Raw genomic sequence first — 18182 nt, forward strand, 5'->3', positions numbered from 1 at the left:
CACACCTGTCCAGTTTAGCCCAGCACTCCACATTCCCGGGGTCTCCCCTCCATCCAATACAGGGTTCGCGTGTTCCCCAGAGCAGGGTTTTTGTCCTGTATCAAATGAGTAAATTCAAAGGTTTTCTACCCTAGTTGACGTGCTGCCTCATTCCCAAGAGCTGTCTGTGGTTATGATCCTGAAGCTCCAGGCAGTGAGTGAGAGAAGGTCATTTCGTTCGCAGGGGTCAAGAGCTATGAGAAACTAGAAAAGTCGGCATTTAGAAACAAACGCTGAGGGAAGCCCAAGCTTCGGGTTGGATTCCAGGCTTCCTGTTGGCTTGCAGTGTAGTTGATGGGCCCTGTGCACTGGCGTCCTGCTGAAGTCTTCAAAATGCCCTTACTTGTAGCAGTGTAAACATTCAGAATGTGGCAATCTGAAAGGGTCAGCCATATATTATCAAGCTTGCAACCTAAAAGAATTAGAAATTTGCCATTGAAAAATGGAAGTCTTAAAAGAAAAAAAAAAAAAAAAGCTTGCACCAGAGATGCTTTAAAAAAAAAAAAAATACTCTCATAGCCAGGTGCTAATTTAATTTTCTTTACAAAATTAAGAGAAGCGATGGGTTCCGGCAACCAATATTTTCAGACATACTCTAAAACCACTAGAGAATTCGCTACCTCTCAGAGCAGGTGATGCTTTGAGTTACCTTTAATAACAGGGCACAAATGTTTACTGCTGTGGTTTACAAGAAAAGGGCTACTAACTTATTAAAAAAAATAAACAAAAACAACTTTTAACTAGGGCGGACATAGACAGTGTTTGAGTCTCAACTGGAGCAGAGACTTTTGAGCTTCAAGTATTTGCTAGTTTCAAAAATGTACACACTCTTTCTTTACAGTGGAGCAGCATCAGGTGAGTGAGGTATGCAGGTGTAAATCCAAATGTCACCTTGGGTAGCTCCCCCGTGGTCACATTCATCCAAGAAAAACTTGGAATTCACAGGAAGCAGCTTCCTCTAGATCCACTTCCACTTTCCAGTTCCGGTGCCCTGAGGCAGAGCTCAGCTTCTAATGAGGTTCCAGATTCTGCTACAATGTTGTCTTTGGAAACTGATTTAGCCCAGGCTGTTTTAAAGAGGACAAGAGAAGGCCTATTTATCTTGTCTGAGTGAATGGCATTTGTATATTCATAAGCTATTTTTTGGTAAGAATTTTAAATCTTTTAGCTGAACACCTGTAAGGGCATCACAACCTTTGCCTTCCTGAAAAACACAGTTTAAACTGTGCAAGCACTTTATATTAAAAAAAAAAAAAAAGGGAAAAAAAGCTAATTATTGATGCTAGGACATGACCCCCACACAACACAGCTGGTCATCCACTGGAACCTGGAAACTGACATCCGTGAGCATAACGTTTGTTGCATTATTCTTTTTGATGTAATTTGTAGAGGTGTTTTTTAGTTCATAATGAACAGTATATGTACCCTGAAAATTTACTTATTTTGTTTAACTTTGGTATAAAGGTGTTGGGCATTTTCTTGGGGTGGGGTGGGGGGAATTACAAAAAAAATTTGTCTCCCTCATCAACAACAACAACAACAAAAATTCAAAGAAATTAAGTATTTATTATATTTTTTGCAGATGTTTCCATACAATTCACATAACCTTTTTGTAAAGAGAGATGAAGAAATGGATTAAAGATTTTTAATATTTGAAATGGTAAATAGAGCTAATTTATTTGTAATATATTTCTGTTATTTATAGATGTCCCTTCAATGTTTTCCTGTACGGTACTGCTTTAATTTAAACCTCTTCCTTGTGAATTTACCTTTTCTTTTCTTTTCTTTTTTTTTTTAAGAACATGTCTAGATGCATATTTTAAATAACTGGAATGTAAATCATTAGCATATCTGAATTCCCTAATGTAATTTTTAAAAATTATTTTGGTTTGGGGAAAAAGAAAAAAAAAAAGGTTCACTTGAAACCCTTCAGATGGAGTGGTGGGACAGATTTGTACGGCTTTCTGAATTGGAATTTCATAGGCTTCTTTACCTAGATTGTGTGTGGCCAAAAATAAATAAATAAAAATAATACAACCTGTAAATACATGGATGTTTCCCATAATGTAAAAAGAAGGAATTAATAAAATAATCAATGCACTAGTTTCAGGCCTGTGTGTTTTTACTGAAGCCCCAAGTCTTCCAAAATCTAAGAGGTTGTCTTTGGAAGCGGGTAGCTCAGCAACCAAGAGGTATGTCATGTTTCTCACCTTGGTTGTAATGACACGCCATGCTACTTACCTACTGCCACACAGGATTTCAGAAGTAAGGAACTGGCCCTTTATTCTGATAATCACACAGGCTTGGCATTTTGATTCATTATGCTGACAGGTTTAGATCGTGAGTGATGCCATAAGCCCCTCACATATATCTTTTAAACATTTTGACTTCTTTGCATACACGTTCCCCCTATTGGGTTTCCCCGCACAGTCTTCAATGGTAAAATCAGAGTTGTATTCTGTGGTTTTTATTCTATCCACACAGAGGATGTGTTTAACATGCGTGAGGCACTGGACCTAATCCCCAGTACGGTGAAGAAAGGGACGGGAAAAAAAAAAAAAAAAAAACCAGAGGAAAAAATTCTGCTCAAGATTTAATTACTTGCCACTGCAAGACAATTACTAAAGGATGGATCTGAGTCTGAAATGCAGGCCTGTGCTTAGTTCCCTCAACACCGCCTCTACTTTCCATAGTTCACATTGGTGATTACCTGCCATTGCCATTTTCATCTGGGTTTTACGCTTACAGAGTGGACTTGTACTCATCACTTGGCTGGAAAAGTCTGATAGCTGTGTTCATAGCGCCTCCTTCCCAGTTTCCTCCAACTTCTTGGCAAAATTCATCCATCTGTATACAACAGTCTTGGAGATGAGTATACAGATAGGCAGGCGTCTTATCTGATTTTGGGGCATAAGCAAGGTCTGTGCCAGTCACCAAATAATGGAATATGCTGTTGAAACTGAGATGCAAAACGATCAGCTGAGCCAATCCCTGTAGGCTACAAAGATCTTACGGCTTGCACACACACTCACCACTCACCTAATCTTGACTTTTCACCCATCAAATTTATCTCATCCAGGATCCGTAAACATGTCAGTCCATCCCCAAACTGAATTTGCTTTTGAATATAGGAATCCAAAGTTAAAGGACTCCAGTTAAAGCAGGAGTAGCAAGGATTCAAGCCCAGGGAGCTGGGGAGATGATTCGGTGGTTAAGAGCACTTCCAGAGGAGCCCAGTTTAACTCCTCATGGCGGCTCACAACTGTCTGTAATTACAGTTCCAGGGACCCGACACCTATGACAAAACACCAAAGCACATAAAATGAAAATAAAGAAAAAAAAAAAAGAATTCAAGTCCAGCCTGGGCTACATGGAGAGATCCTGTCTAGAAAAAAGAAGAAGAAGAAGAAGGAGAAGGAGAAGGAGAAGGAGAAGGAGAAGGAGAAGGAGAAGGAGAAGGAGAAGGAGAAGAAGAAGAAGAAGAAGAAGAAGAAGAAGAAGAAGAAGAAGAAGAAGAAGAAGAAGAAAGGGAAGGTGGAGGGAGAGGAGGAAAGAGATGGAGGAGGAAGAGGAAGAGATGGAGGAGGTTATTTTAGTGAGGCAGTTTCCCGTGTTAGGGTCTAGCCCCCTCCTGGAAAATGTAATTTAAGTTTTTTAAACAGAAATTGGGGGGGGTGTTTGTTGAGAACATGACTTTTTTTTTTTTAATCTTTGAAACCCACTCTTCTGAATGAATAAAGTGATCTTGGTTTAAATAAATGACCTATATGTATTAAAACCACGGTGCCAGTGTGTTCACTCTCAGTGCTGTTGGGAACAAAAGGTGCTAAAGTTTTCCTTTTGTTTGTTCAATATGCTGTTTGACTTTCAGCTGCGAAACCAAGACCTAATCAATTCCCTTCGCAAACAGAAACTAATGACCCTGTCTGACATCTTAACTCATTTTTAAGTTTGCAAAATAGGTTTTAAACCTCCCCTTAAGACACTCGTTGTCTCCCATGAAGGAGAAGATTCATCCCTGTGAAAATCTCAAGAATGTGGTGTGTCCCCCCCCCCCCATGTCATCCTGTGCCTTGGTTAGGAGGCCAGGGGATTATTTCCACATGTCTTCTAAACAAAGGAACACACGCCTGAATTTAGAGCGAACGAGGCAGGAAGCAGGAAACATTTTAATAAATGGCAAAAGCCAAGGTCTGCCCTGCCACAGACTGAATACTGCTGTAGATTGCACAGAACCTTGTCCATAGCACTGACGGACAGTTCCTCTTTCTAGTCCCTGTTTTGGACAAGTGGACGTTAGTGCCACCTGGAAACCTGATAGGTAAACCAGTGCCACCAGGCAGTTTCTTCTGAGATCTCAGTGAGGACATTCTCCAATGGAGAGATTTTCCCTTTGGAAAGGGAAGCAGATAGAACCCTGTGCTCTCTGACACAGTCAGCAGTCCTTATCCCTGGGTCCGACGTGCCCACATTCAGCCAACTGTGAATCAGTAATATTTGGAGGGGCTGGCAGGATAGCTAAGCATGTAAATGTACTTGTCACCAAGTCAGACAACGTAATGGAAGGAGAGACTCAACACCTACAAGTCCGGCTCTGACCTCCGTAGCGCGCGCGCGCGCGCACACACACGTGAACAAATGAACATAGTAATAATTTTTAAAAATATATATTTGGGGGAAAAAGTATCTACACGAACATGTACAAATGTTTCTTTTCATTATTTCCTAAACAATTTGCTACAACTTCTTACATAGTCATTGTAGTATACTAAGTATCATAAGAAATCTAGGGATAAGAACGCAGCAGGAAGGCCCAGGTGGTGTGGGAGCACCCACATATTTTAGTATCCAAGGTTTTTAAGAACCAGGCACTCACAGATATTTTGAGGGAACTGATTGATGGACGCTGCCTTTTTCTAGGAGTTCAGAATCCAAGGCCCTATCAACATGTTTAATGATGCAAAGACATAAGAGGTTAGATGATACGTATGGCCCCATACAGGCAAGAACACGTCTCCGTAGGTAAAATAAAAATATCCTGCTAACTGGGGCTGGAGAGATGGCATGCTGGGTAAGACAGCATGCTGCTTTTCTAAAAGACCAGGATTTGGCTCCCAGCATTGGTAGTGGCTTGCAGTCACCTGTAACTAGTTTTATAGGATTTGACACCTTCTGTCTTCCAAGGGCACTGTACACACATGTATGCAAATACTCATACACATAAAATAAAAATTGACATATCTTTTAAAATACATGTTCTACTAACTGAAAATTTCAGACTCTACCTAGGGTGAGAATTTGTTATTTACTTGTCTTATCTTGGCGGGGAGAACATCTTGCTATTAAAAAAAAAAAAAAAAAAAAATCACTTCTATACCTGACACTTCTTAAAGATACCAGATTTCTCACATTGTTTTATTCCGCAAATAAAACCTCGTGTGTTTTACAGCTTGAGCTAGTATGGCCAAAGGTAAAAAATGAAGTTTGAATGATCCTGTCATGGATTCCTTTGGAGTTTAACTTAACACATTTCTCGGGGAGTCCCACCTCCCCCCCCCAGCATGTTCTACACCGGGTGGAGCATAGGGGTTCACTCTGTTCTCTGCAAGATTCTGCCTGTGGGGAATCTTGGTGAACCTGCCACTTCCAACACTGAGCCTGTCTGAAGACTGAGGGGGAAGCCCTTTCCATGGGAGCCAGTGTCTCGGATGCCTTGAATGGGCAGACAAATCTGTGAAATCTCAGGGAGTGGAAAGTATGGTCAATCGTGTGGAAAGTTCCAACCGTGAGGAAGGAGGACCTGGCAAGAAAGGGTGGATTCACAAACGGAATTTGACTGAACACTTTGTAAATCACAGTTAACGTGAGAGAGTGGTCTTCACGTAGAAACACATCAGGGGTTTGCCCACTCTTAAAATGGACCTAAAAAAGGTCCCACACCGGGTCCTTTGTCCATGGATATGATTAGTTTGGAACAACGTGGTTTCCTACATTGGCTGTTTTAAGGCTGAGAAGGAATCAGGGTAGAAAGAGTAAGCCAGTATGAGGCCAACTTTTCATTGCAGCTCTTCCGTGTGAGAGTCGACATATCTGAACAGTGTATAGTGTGCATATCCTTCCAGCATTCTCTGTGGGTTTTCAAGTGTGGACACATTTCCCCACCAAACAGCAGCGCACTCTATCACACTGTTTTACTTAGTAACCTATTACTCCATTTCAGAGCACTGTGACCCACCTACCCTAAGTGGTTTCATGATGTTCCCTTTTATGCATGAGCCATGATAGACTTTTTTTTTTTTTTATCATTGTTGATGTTGTTTGGTTTTTCAAGATAGGGTTTCTCTGTATAGCCCTGGCTGTTCAATTATGTAGACCTGGGATCCCCCTGTCTCTGCCTCCTAAGTGTTGGGATTAAAGGTGTGCGCCACCACCACCTGGCCATAACATTACCTCTTAACCACTGAGCCAGCTCTTCAGCCAGGACATAGTGTTTTAAGGTCTGCATTGATTTTTCACTCAGCCAAACATTGTAGCACCTACTTTTATAAACACTGAAGCAAAGCATTCAGAGAGTAAGTTTGACAGGTGGGACATAGTTCACAGAGCACTTGCTGCCTCTGAGTCCTAGACACAGCAGCAACAGAAATCTGAGGCCAAGACAGACTTAATCAGACATACTTGTTTTAAAAGATTTGGCATACCCTAGCAGAATTTCAGCGAACACACACAAGTTTCTGCAAAATGTGGCTGTGACATGAGTGCACTTTCGTCTGTAATTCTCAGGACAAAGTCAGAAGTGCAGATAAGAGTAAGTACAAATTTATCCTTAGACGTGAGCCTACAGGAAATTGGAACTGTTGTAGTCCACCTCACATGACAACTAAGAATTCAGATAGAGGGAGGGGGATGCTGGGAACTGTGGGGACTAGTGGGAAAATTTTACGGTAACTTGTACTTGGCAATTATTCTTTAAATTGCTGTTAATCTTCTCTCTGTGTATGTGCCCATGTATGTCCATGTATGTGTGTGCATGTGTTCATGTATGTGTTTGTGCCCATGTATGTGTGCTTGTGTGTTCATGTGTGTGTACTACATACACACAGGCCAGAAGTCAACATCAGGTGTCTCCTTAGTCTCTCTCCATGTTTTTTGTTATTTTTTAAATTATATTTGTGTGTATGACGAGTGCACACACATGCCACTGCACATATGTGTAGTGGCAACTTAGGGGAGTTGGTTCCCTCTTTCCATCATGTGGGTCCCAGGATTAAACTGAGGTCATCTTGTTTGGCAGCAAGTGCCTTTACCTGCTGAGCCATCTCTCCAGCTCTCCACCCACCTTACTTATTTGAAACACCTCCTCTCATTTAATCTGGGCTCCAAGGCCAAGGAACTTCAGAGCTCATCCTGTCTCTGGCCCCTCCCCTGGTGCTGGGGATACAGATGTGAGCTATCGTGGATGGCCTTTTGTGTGGGTGCTGGGGTGCCTGGCTCCAAGTCCTCATGCTGTGTAGCAAACACACTTACTGTCTGAGCCATCTCCCAGATTTCCCAAACTCCACTTTAAAAACCTCAACTTAAAAAACCCAGTGATGGTGTCGCACACCTTTGATCCCAGCACTCAGAAGGCAGAGGTAGGTAGATCTCTGTGAATTAGAAACTAGCTTGGTCTGCAGAGAAACCCTGCCTCAAAAAATCAAAAGGAAAACAAAACAAAACAAACAAACAAACAAACAAAAAACATTTCAATATGACTTCTACAACGAAAATACGAAATCGAAAAATATTTCGCTTTCATATTGCTGGGAACTGGCCAGAGGACATTGAACTATTGAAAAAGCATCCCACCACTGAGCTATAACTGGCAGACCTAGCAGCAACGTTTAAAATGAATAGAGAGAAGCAGTCAATAGATCATCAAGATCTCAGGGCCCCCTAGGATCCCAGCTGCAATAATGCAAATTTCTGCCTGGGTTTTCAGGTAGCCAAGGGCAAGATATCCAGAATTTTAAAATCTATTTTTAGTCAATCTGGAGACACCAAAAGTGTAAATGTTCTATCTGTCCTCAGAGTGCTCCCAGGGTCATTATGCAGACAGCAGGCAACTGACCCCATGGTGGCCATACCACTTTGCTTATCACAAGTGGCCCAGGAGGGATGAAGGATGACCATTGTCTTTAAAATCAACCCTCTTGTACTTTACTACTGTGAGTCAGTTTGGGTTCTTAGCCAACAAATGGCCTAAGGGTGCTAAACTTCTGATATGCTTATAAACTCCCAAATCATTGGGAGTTCAACCCAAGAATGTATATTCTCCCAGAAGTAAGCAGTGCCTCAAGGCTTTCTTGGGATGGAGTATCTCTCCTTTCCTCTTAAAGACACTTAAGAAGTTCTGGGTTTCCTGTCCCAACAGGTGACTTTTTTTGTTGGTGATGTTGTTTGTTTTTCAAGACAGGGTTTCTCTGTATTGCTTTGGAGCCTGTCCTGGAACTAGCTCTGTAGACCAGGCTGGCCTCAAACTCACAGAGATCCACCTGCTTCTGCCTCCCCAGCGTTGGGATTAAAGGTGTGTGCCACCAATGGCCAGCAACCCTGTGACTTTTTGGAACTAGTCAACATGATCAGAAACCTTTCACGGGACCCCCACACGTCACCCAGCCATGCTATCCCTCAGTCTGGCCATGCACCTCAGCCCATTGTGCCTGGAGTCTTCATAGCTCCTTGCTGTGTGGAAGCCAGAAGTTGTTGCCCATTCAGAAATTTAACCTGGAAGAACCATGCTTTGACACTGAAAGTGAACTAACTTCTCTTCTCTCTATCATTCTTCCTGTCCTTCATTCTTATCTTCTTTACTGATCCCTTCATTCTGTGGGCCTTAAACATACCAGGCAAACACTGATTCATACCCCTATAGCTATATTCTATATTCAGAAGGTACAAAGAGAGAAAACCACAACTGTGTTGGACTCAAACCAAACAATACTTGAAGATGAGATGATGGAGAGAGATGGCTTGGTGGTTAAGAACACTAGTTGCATTTTCAAGTGACCCAGATTTGATTCCCAGAGTCAGACATTCCCGGACAACTGACATTCTCTTCTAGCTTCCTTGGGAACCAGGTATACACACTGTGCATGTACAGACAGGAAAGCTAAACACTCATGCATAACAAAAAATTTGTATTAAAAAACAAAACCCTTGAGCTGGGCATGGTAGTGCATGCCTTTAGTTCCAGCACTTGGGAGGCAGGGGCAGGAGGATCTCTATGGGTTCCAGGCCAGCCATGTGAGTTCCAGGGCAGCCAGAGCTACATAGTCTCAAAAGAAAGAGAAAAATTTAAAAACTTGAAAATGGTTTTCATCCCAGCAATCCCAACACTCACGAGGTTAAGGAAGAAGAGAGTGTGAGATCCAGTCAGGACTATACAAGACTATCCCCAAAAAGGACAAACAGACCTGAAAATAATCACAATATTCTGCCCTTTACAAAACGCTCAAACATATAAGCAGATACATTGTAACTTTAAACAGCAACAGAAGCAAGTAAAGGAACTCTCAGGTGAAATCAGGCTTGAGTTAGAGGCCTGGGATTGCCCTGGGCAACCTTCTCAAACACAGGTGTTCTAAGGACCTGGTGGACTATCCCTCTCTCCCTTTGCAGAGCCTGAGTGGGAAGACTTCTGAGTAGCCACCTACATGTCTAACAAACATCTTGTTGAAGCAAATGCCAGTGCCCAGGACACCTGAGAAACTACTGTCCATTGTGGGTTTTGACTTTGACAGCTTTGTAAAACCAGACACAGGCCTGTTGGTATAGCTCAGCGGGAGAACACTTGCCTGGCAATGTGAGGCGCTGGGTTTGATCCCCAACAACCCAATACCAACACAGAACAACACTCAGTATGCAAGATCAGTCACATTAAATGCTGGGCAGGGGTGCTTAGGGAGCGGGGTAAAGTCAGGAGTGTTGCTGGGCATATATTCATGCAGCCCAGGTTCACAACTCTCACTTTAGTGTTTGGACCTAAAGGAAAAAGATGGTGGCCAAAGTGTGCCAGGGTGTGGGGGCTGAGCCTTTGAGTGGCAGGTAACAGACCTGAAAACAAAGACCAGCTCATCACACAGGTTGTATTTCAACTCCAGCCAGAGCAAGGTCAAGTCAGAACTAGAATATTATGTGCATGAAGAATCTACCCTCACAGCTTTAGTCCAAGAAGTGATCAGGAACAGGCACTCACACAGCTGTCATGGAGTATTTGTTTAACGAGGCAAAGATGCGTTACATCTGTTTATGATGTATTTGTTTAACTATGTAAAGATGTGTTGCATTTGAGTTCATTAAATTAACCTGGGACTAGAAAGACAGGTTTAGCAACTGGTTGACAGGAACTAGCAGGAATAGCGTGGGTTTTTTTTTTTTTTTTTTTTTTTGTTGTTTTTGTTTTTTGTTTTTTCCTTAGTTGAGGCTGTGTGGAAGGAGAGGTCCCAGGGATGTCAGCTGGGAGGGGAAGTTAGCCAATTGCTACCCTCTAACTCCCTAAGCTCACAGATTTTCACCCTAGCCTTTGAATCTCGGGTTTTACCAGAATGGCAGAGATTTAGTTAGAATACCTTTATTGGCAGCAACAGATCTAAGGTCTGAGGAAACAGAATTCCCCCAGGCTGTGGCCTCAGTAGACGAAGGTAAAACAGCACACACCCTTTTTTAATGGCCCAGGGCACGATTATTTTTTTATGTATACTTAAAGAGCATCTATGGGGGATGCCTGCGTGAGTATGCCGGTGTGGAGTAAGGTTTCCACTGATTTAAACGTCTCCATTCTGTAGACAGAAGTTTGTCTCACCCCATCCTGCAGTTGTTCAGCCCCAAATAAACACACACAGAAGCTTATATTAGTTATAAACTGCTTGGCCTCTTGCTCAGGCTTATTACTAACAAGCTCTTTTAACTTAACCCATAACTCTTATCTATGTTTAGCCACGTGGCTTGGTACCTTTTCTCAGTAGTAAGGCTGTCTCATCTTGCTTCCTCTGCGTCTGGCTGGCAACTGTGCCAGACTCTCCTCTTCCCAGAATTCTCCTACTCTGGCCAGTCAGCGTTTTATTAAACCAATAGGAATGACAATTTTTTTTTTCCTATTTTACATATCGACCCCAGTTCCCTCTCCCTCCCCTCCTCCCATGCCCTCCCTCACACCACCACCCCCATGACAAATCTTTAGGGAGTACAAGAGCATTATCCCACATCACACTCTGAAAATGTGCATACAGAAGCAGAAAGCTCAGTGCTGTAGAAGTATTTCTATTTAGAAAGTAGAATGTATCTATTTTCTAAAATAAGCTCTGCTGTAAAAAGTAACTCAGTTACTTTTTACATTTCAGCAGTCAGTCACCTGGCATAGACAATCAGCCTTTTTATTTTTTCTTTCTGGTTTTGGCTTTTGGAGACAGGTTTTCTCTGTGTCTCAGAGGGATCCTCCCGCCTCTGCTCCCCAAGTGATGGGATTAAAGTTGTGCGCCGCCATCAGCACCTGGTGAGAATCAGCATTTTAAGAAGAAGCACCTAAATATCAGTCATCGATCCTATTTCACATAATCCCGGCATCTAGAAAACAGCTGACTGCGTAGTCAGTTATCTTGGATGTAGTCAGCACTTCCTCCAAGGAGCCCGAGAGGTAAACCCTGTAAACACAAAGACAGCAGCTACTTGCATCGCAAAAAAGCCCACCTGGGTTAGGTCAGTGTCCAACAGCTCTTGCTGAACAAACGGCGGTCCGATCAGTCTCCACAACCCATGTAGGCCACGTGCGGCAGCCAGGAGGCCAACGGTGAAACAGGCTAGGTAGCCAAAATGGGCTGCATTACATAGGGAAGAGCTTCATAGGGAAGAGCTTCTGTGGCGAGGGCGGCTCAGCCCCTGGGCTGGAGAGTTCAGAGCAGAAGGCACAGAAGGAGAGGTGTACAAATGAATTATACCCTGTAGTGACTGGGGGATGCTGGGAGAACCTGGAGGTTATGGTGTGTAAAATAGACACCTCAGCCATTTGTCCTGGTCTGAGACCTAAATGTGTGCCTAAACCGTACATTTCCACAGATAGAGAACCCCTGCTCAGGCTGGAGAACTTGAAGAGCACTGGCTGCTCTTTCAGAGGACCCAGGTTCAATTCCCAGCACCCACATGGCAGCTCACAACTGACTGTAACTCCAGTTCCAGGGCACCGGGCCCCCTCATACAGACATACTTGCAGACAAAACACCAATTCACATTAAACAAATACTTCTTAAAAAGGAAAAAAAAAAAAAAACAGAAAAAGAAAATCCCTGCTTTTGGAAAGAGAGTCGGGAAATAGCTATCGTGGAAGCTCAGATTATTTCCTGCTGTTTCATGGGACCTGTGAGAGCGGAGCCCATGAGTGAGGCTGAACAGCTTCATGCGGTAGCCGATTTATTCAGAGCACCAGACAATTTATATTCTGAAGGTTACGAAGTCACATGAGTAAAGCCTGACCAAATGGGGGCCAGCCGGCGCAGCTTGGGAGGCTGGGCCCCCTCAGAGTCTGTACAGGACACACCAGAAATAAATTCTCAACGCAAAGGAGATTTATTACTCCAGGGGGCAAGCGGGGGGGGGGGGGTGAGGCTGCAAAGGCAGTTAGCAAGCATCAGCAAGCCAGCAAGCCAATGCTTTTTGTTGGTTTTTTTTTTTTTTTTTTTTTTTAAGGAGAAAAGGGAAAGTCTGTGCTAGGATTGCCTGTTAAATCCTGACTGGACAGGTTAGCTGTTCTGATAATGTGCATGGGGAACCTTGGGGGATTGCACGCCGAGGGTGACCCAGGCAGAGACAAGCATGCCAGGCAGACAGTGCTCAGTGAGAAGTTTTATTAGAAAGGGAAGGTGGGAAAGGAAAGAGAAAAGGGGTAAAGAGAGAGGACAAAAGAGGGAGACAGGAAAAGTTCCTTCCGTCTGCCCCAGGGGAACAGCAGGGAAGAGACAAAGTGATCCTGGTCTGTCTTTTAAAGGGGTCCTTTGCACCTGGGCTGACCTGGGTACCGCCTGAGAGCATTCTGCCAAGTGACAGATGAGGCAGGCCTGGATCCTTACATTAGCCAAATAATGAGTTTTAATTGTTAGACCAACCGGCTAGCTTTAGGAAAGTAATCTAATGGTTTTAAAGTGGGGGGGGGGGGCACAAAACCTAATGGTGCCATGGTTGCGATGCTTGGGCCTGTGTTTGCCATGTTCAATCCTGTTACAGACCTTAAAAGCTGAGCATGGCAGGCAGGTAGGGCATGGCTGCCCGCCTAGAGGCACATAAACAAATGACAATAGCCAGTTACAATGAACAGTCTGAAGTAAACCCACTCCTATCCGATGTACGTGGGGGGAGCATGAAAACACACTCCAAAAGCAATTCCGTCCCAGCACTCGGGAGGCAGAGGCAGGCGGATCTCTGTGAGTTTGAGGCCAGCCTGGTCTACAGAGCTAGTTCCAGGACAGGCTCCAAAGCAATGCAGAGAAACCCTGTCTCGAATAATAGTAGTAGTAGTAGTAGTAATAGTAATAATAATAATAATAATAATAATAATAATAATAATAATAATAATAAGAAGAAGAAGAAGAAGAAGAAGAAGAAGAAGCTAATTCCAGGACAGGCTCCAAAGCAATACATAAAAACCCTGTCTCGAATAATAATAATAATAATAATATAATAATTAAATAAATAAAATTTTAAAAATCTGCCAACAACTCTGTGTTCTGAAGAAACGGAGATCACAGATTATTGTTTTAATTTTTGAAATGGGGTTTGAACCAGGCTGAGCCTTGAACTCCGAGACCCACCTGCCTCTGCCTACCGAGTGCTGAGATCAAAGGCGTGCGCCACCACCACTAGCCAGCCTCTTGCCTTTTCTTGGAGTCTTCTCCTCTCCTGACTCCGTTCTTGGCCCGCATTCCGACATTGCTGTATGCCCACTCCTGTGTGCCTGGCCGTGGGGTTCTGGGATGAGGTGTTGAGGGCCTCAGCTGCAAGCGGGCAGCACATCTATCTGGTCCCGAGGCTGTGACCATCGCTCCTTGTCATCTTCCTCCGTATCTCATTCACACGCAACAACCCCAAAGCCCGCTCACACACGCCTGAGTAACCAGAGATGGTAGTTATAGTCCAGAAAGGGACACTTTTCATTCAAGCCGGAGGGGGGGAGGAGCTGATATTTGAGAAACATGAATGAACAAGGAACCCTGTGGCTGCCCTGAGTCAGGCAACAATGTTCGAGAAAGCAACGGCAAGGCAGGGCCACCACGGAGCCGTTGACTCTCCCTCCTTTCTGACTTAGAGATTTGAGTGGATTAAGACTGAAGGAGGAAAAGCAAAGCAAAACAGTTTTACTACTTGGGTGCAGCTTTTTGGCCTTGTTTTGTTTTAGTTTTTTGAGACAGGGTTTTTTTTCTCTGTGTAGTTTTGGAGTCTGTGCTGGAACTCGCTCTGTAGACCGGGCTGGCCTTGAACTCACAGAAATCCGTCTGCCTCTGCTGGGATGAAATGCGTGCGCTATCACTGCCTGGCAGATGTAAGCTATTTGTAAGAACCAGATATGACGCTTGATGCTCATACAAGTGCGGAAATTGAAGTTTGTAGTTTGGGAGATCCCACATATCATGAAATGGTCTTACGTTTCCATTTAAAGCTGGAAGTATCCAAGAGTGTGATAAGAATCACTGTTCTCCACTGCAAACATTATAGCAGGAGTGTAAATCACAGTGCGTGCAAAAGGGCGTCTGGATACCTTGTTTTGTTTTGTGTTTTTGAGACAAGTTTAAATGTATTTCAGGATGACTTCCAACGCTGACCCTGAAGGTGACCTTGAACCCTGATCCTTTTGTTTCCTTGTTTGCGTTTTTTTTTTTTAAATTATGGTTTTTGATTGTTGCTTTTATATATATATATATATATATATATATATATATATATATATATATTTTTTTTTTTTTTTTTTGAGACAGGAGTCTTGCTGTGTTGTCTAGGTTAACTTTGAACACCTGGACTCCACTAAGTCTCCTGACTCAGTCACCCAAGGACTTGTGAAGTATGTACCCAGCACCTGAACACCTCCTGTGGTTCTTTTCCAAAATTACATTTTATTTATCTGTGAGGGATGGAATGGGTTCATAGCACACGTGGGGGGTTAGAGGACAACTTGAGGAAGTCAGTCCTCTCTCCCTCTACCACCTGGGGCCTGAGGATCAAACTCAGATTACCGGGATGGGCAGCAAGAACTTTGCCATGCTGAGTCCTCTTGCCGGCCCTGAGGTCCTTCTGGAAGGGGCTCTGCGTATGTGTTTTATATCGCACCTGCACATTCCAGAACCTCTGTGGGTGCTGAGTGCGTGAGTCCCAGAGAATTCAAGCGAGAGAAAACTTTGGGGGTACGTGGCCTGCAAGCTCTGGGCCTTGGGTCTGTTTCAAAGCTTCATTCTTAATGTTTGATTCCTACCTGCCCGCACCACCCCCCCACACTTACCCCGCCCCGCCCCTTCCCACCTGGGCTGTTCGCCTCTGACCAGCCTTGCCCCTCTGCAGCTCTCTCTCTCTAGTAAGATGTCTGTGGATGCAGTTGCTCAGGGCTTGCCCTGACTTCAAGGGTGTGCCTTTTTATTTCTTGTACGCATGCGGCTCTTTCCGCTCCAGCCTCTAGGTCTTCCTCTGGCTTCGTGCTGAATTTACATCGATTCAATCCAGTAGCTATCCCTAACTGGCCACGGGTTTACTGGAGCTCTGTCGTCAGAAAATTAGGGGGTGGGGCTGGGACTCTAACTGAGGTGTGGGGTGTATGCTTAAGATGTAGAAGACCCTGGGTTTAATCCCTAAGCGTCAAGGAGGGAAGGAAAGAAAAAAAGGAAAAGGGAAGGATGGAAGGAAGGAAAGAAAAGATGGAGAGGAGAGGAGAGGGAAGAAACATTGTAATCCTTTACAATCTTCCCCTCCTACATCCAGTATAGAACACTTTGCCTGACCTTGGCAGGACTTGCCTGGATCTCTGGTTGCCTGGAACTAGTCATCTGCCCACCAGACCACAGCACACCCCTCTTCCTGTCCCTCCCCTGACCTCTCCTGAACCCTCTTCCCTCTAACCCTGCCTCCCGACTATTTCAGGCTACACTTCTTCTGCAAGCCAACTCCTGCCTGAGACATAAAAACTTGACTCTCAAATTTAATGTTTTAACAGTCCGTTCTTCCGCCTGAAGTGCCAACCCTGAAGTTTGCAACGATCCTTGTGATGGTCTTGTCCAAAGACATACATCATTTCATCGTCTGCTTAGCTTTTGTCAGCTCAGCACAAATTAGTGGGAAGGGGGAGCCTCCACTGAGGAACTGTCTCATTGGATTGGCCTGTGGGGCATTCCTTGATCGGTCTGATTTAGGGGGGCCCAGCCCACTGTGGGCCACACCACCTCTAGGCAGCTCATCCTGGGTGGCGTAAGAGAGCAGGCTGAGCAAACCAGAAGGAGCAAGGCATGGGCCTCTCCTCCAGTTCCTACCTCCATGCTCTTGCCTTGGGTTCCCACCCTGACTTCCCTTCAAGACGGGGACTGTGATGAGGAAGTGTTAGCCAAATAAACCCTCACCTCCCGCAGTTGGTTTTACTCAGTGTTTTGGCACAGTATCAGAAATCAGACAAAGACACACACAAACACATACACACACACACACACACACACACACACACGCACGCAGGCACCCAAAAAGAAAAAAAACTTGTTCTTTGTAATTTCACTGTGTGTGTATGTGTACGTGTATATGCGTGTGTATGTGTGTGCATGTGTGCGTGTGCATGTGTGTGTGTTTCTAGACAGGGTCTCACTATGTAGCTCCTGGAATTCACTATTTAGACCAGGCTGGCCTTGAACTCAGAGATCTACCTGCCTCTGCCTCACAAGTGCTGGGAATAAAGGCATGTGCCTATCTACCCAGCAAAAGCAAGCTCTGAGCAGCCAACAAAGGTCAAATTGCCCAGTGACCCTCCCTGGATTAGGTCCAAGACCCAGCTTCCTCTTACTTGCCTGTGGGCGAATGAAAGTCTTAGCCTTGCTTCTGTCTTTTGGCTTTGGTTTAGTCCTGATTTACTCAATCCCCTGCCTGACCTTCGACAGCTTCTGTTGAAGCTGAGCTGTCCGTCCTTCCTTCCTATCTCCTTAGGACTTTTGAGCTGTCCGTCCTTCCTTCCCTATCTCCTTAGGACTTTGTGGGAAGGAACAGTGTGAGGGCTTCATAAGCTCAAGAGAGCTGTGACTACTGAGGACAGACTTACCAGCGTCTCTCAGACTAAGGGTTTTGTTTGTCTCGTGTTTGTCCTTTTTTGGTGCTAGGATCTACTATGGGGCCTTTCACATGCTAGGCCAGAGCTTTACCACTGAGTTTACCCCAGACCAACCCCAGTTCTTTCTTCTTATTTATGTATTTGTTTATCCTATGTGTGCCAGGGTTTTGTCTGCATGTGTGTGCACAAGCCAGTGTTGAAATTTTAGTGCCTGATGGTACAGTCAGTTGTAAGCTGCAGCGTGGTTACTGAAGCTCGGGTCCTTTGGAAGATTGGCCAATGCCCTTAACCACCTTGCCATCTCTCCTGCCCTCAGTCCCTGTTCTTAAATACTCCAGGTGGGTCACTCCAAGGCGGAACTTCTCATTTGCTTTTACCTTCCCCCTTTGGCTAGCCTACATGGGATACTCAGAAGTGATTTCAGTTTACCTTGTGATTTTTCAACAACTTTGAAGTTTAGTGTTTTTGTTTGTTTGTTTTTGGGGGGGGAAGAAGTGTTGTTTTAAATGTCAAATTGTAGTCTACATACAGAGCTAGTTCCAGAGCAGCTGGGGTAGTTATGTGGAGAAACAGTGTCTCAAAAACAAACAAACAAAGAAAGTAATAAACTAATAGATAAAAATCAATACCGATTTGTAGATAAAGAAGTCAAGCTTTTCAAATATTCCAAATTATTTAATCAGAAAGCTCTAAGTAAGCTTTGCCTCACGTCGACCAAGTCCTGAGTTCAAACCCTAGTACACAGCAGAAAGCTTGCTTAACCGACACTAGTCTCTTTTCCCTGTGCCGTTGCAACATGAGCCCTAGAGCAGGGTCAGGAAGACAGTTC

Source organism: Phodopus roborovskii, unplaced genomic scaffold (genome assembly GCF_943737965.1).
Source record: "Phodopus roborovskii unplaced genomic scaffold, PHOROB, whole genome shotgun sequence".
NCBI lineage: Eukaryota > Metazoa > Chordata > Mammalia > Rodentia > Cricetidae > Phodopus > Phodopus roborovskii.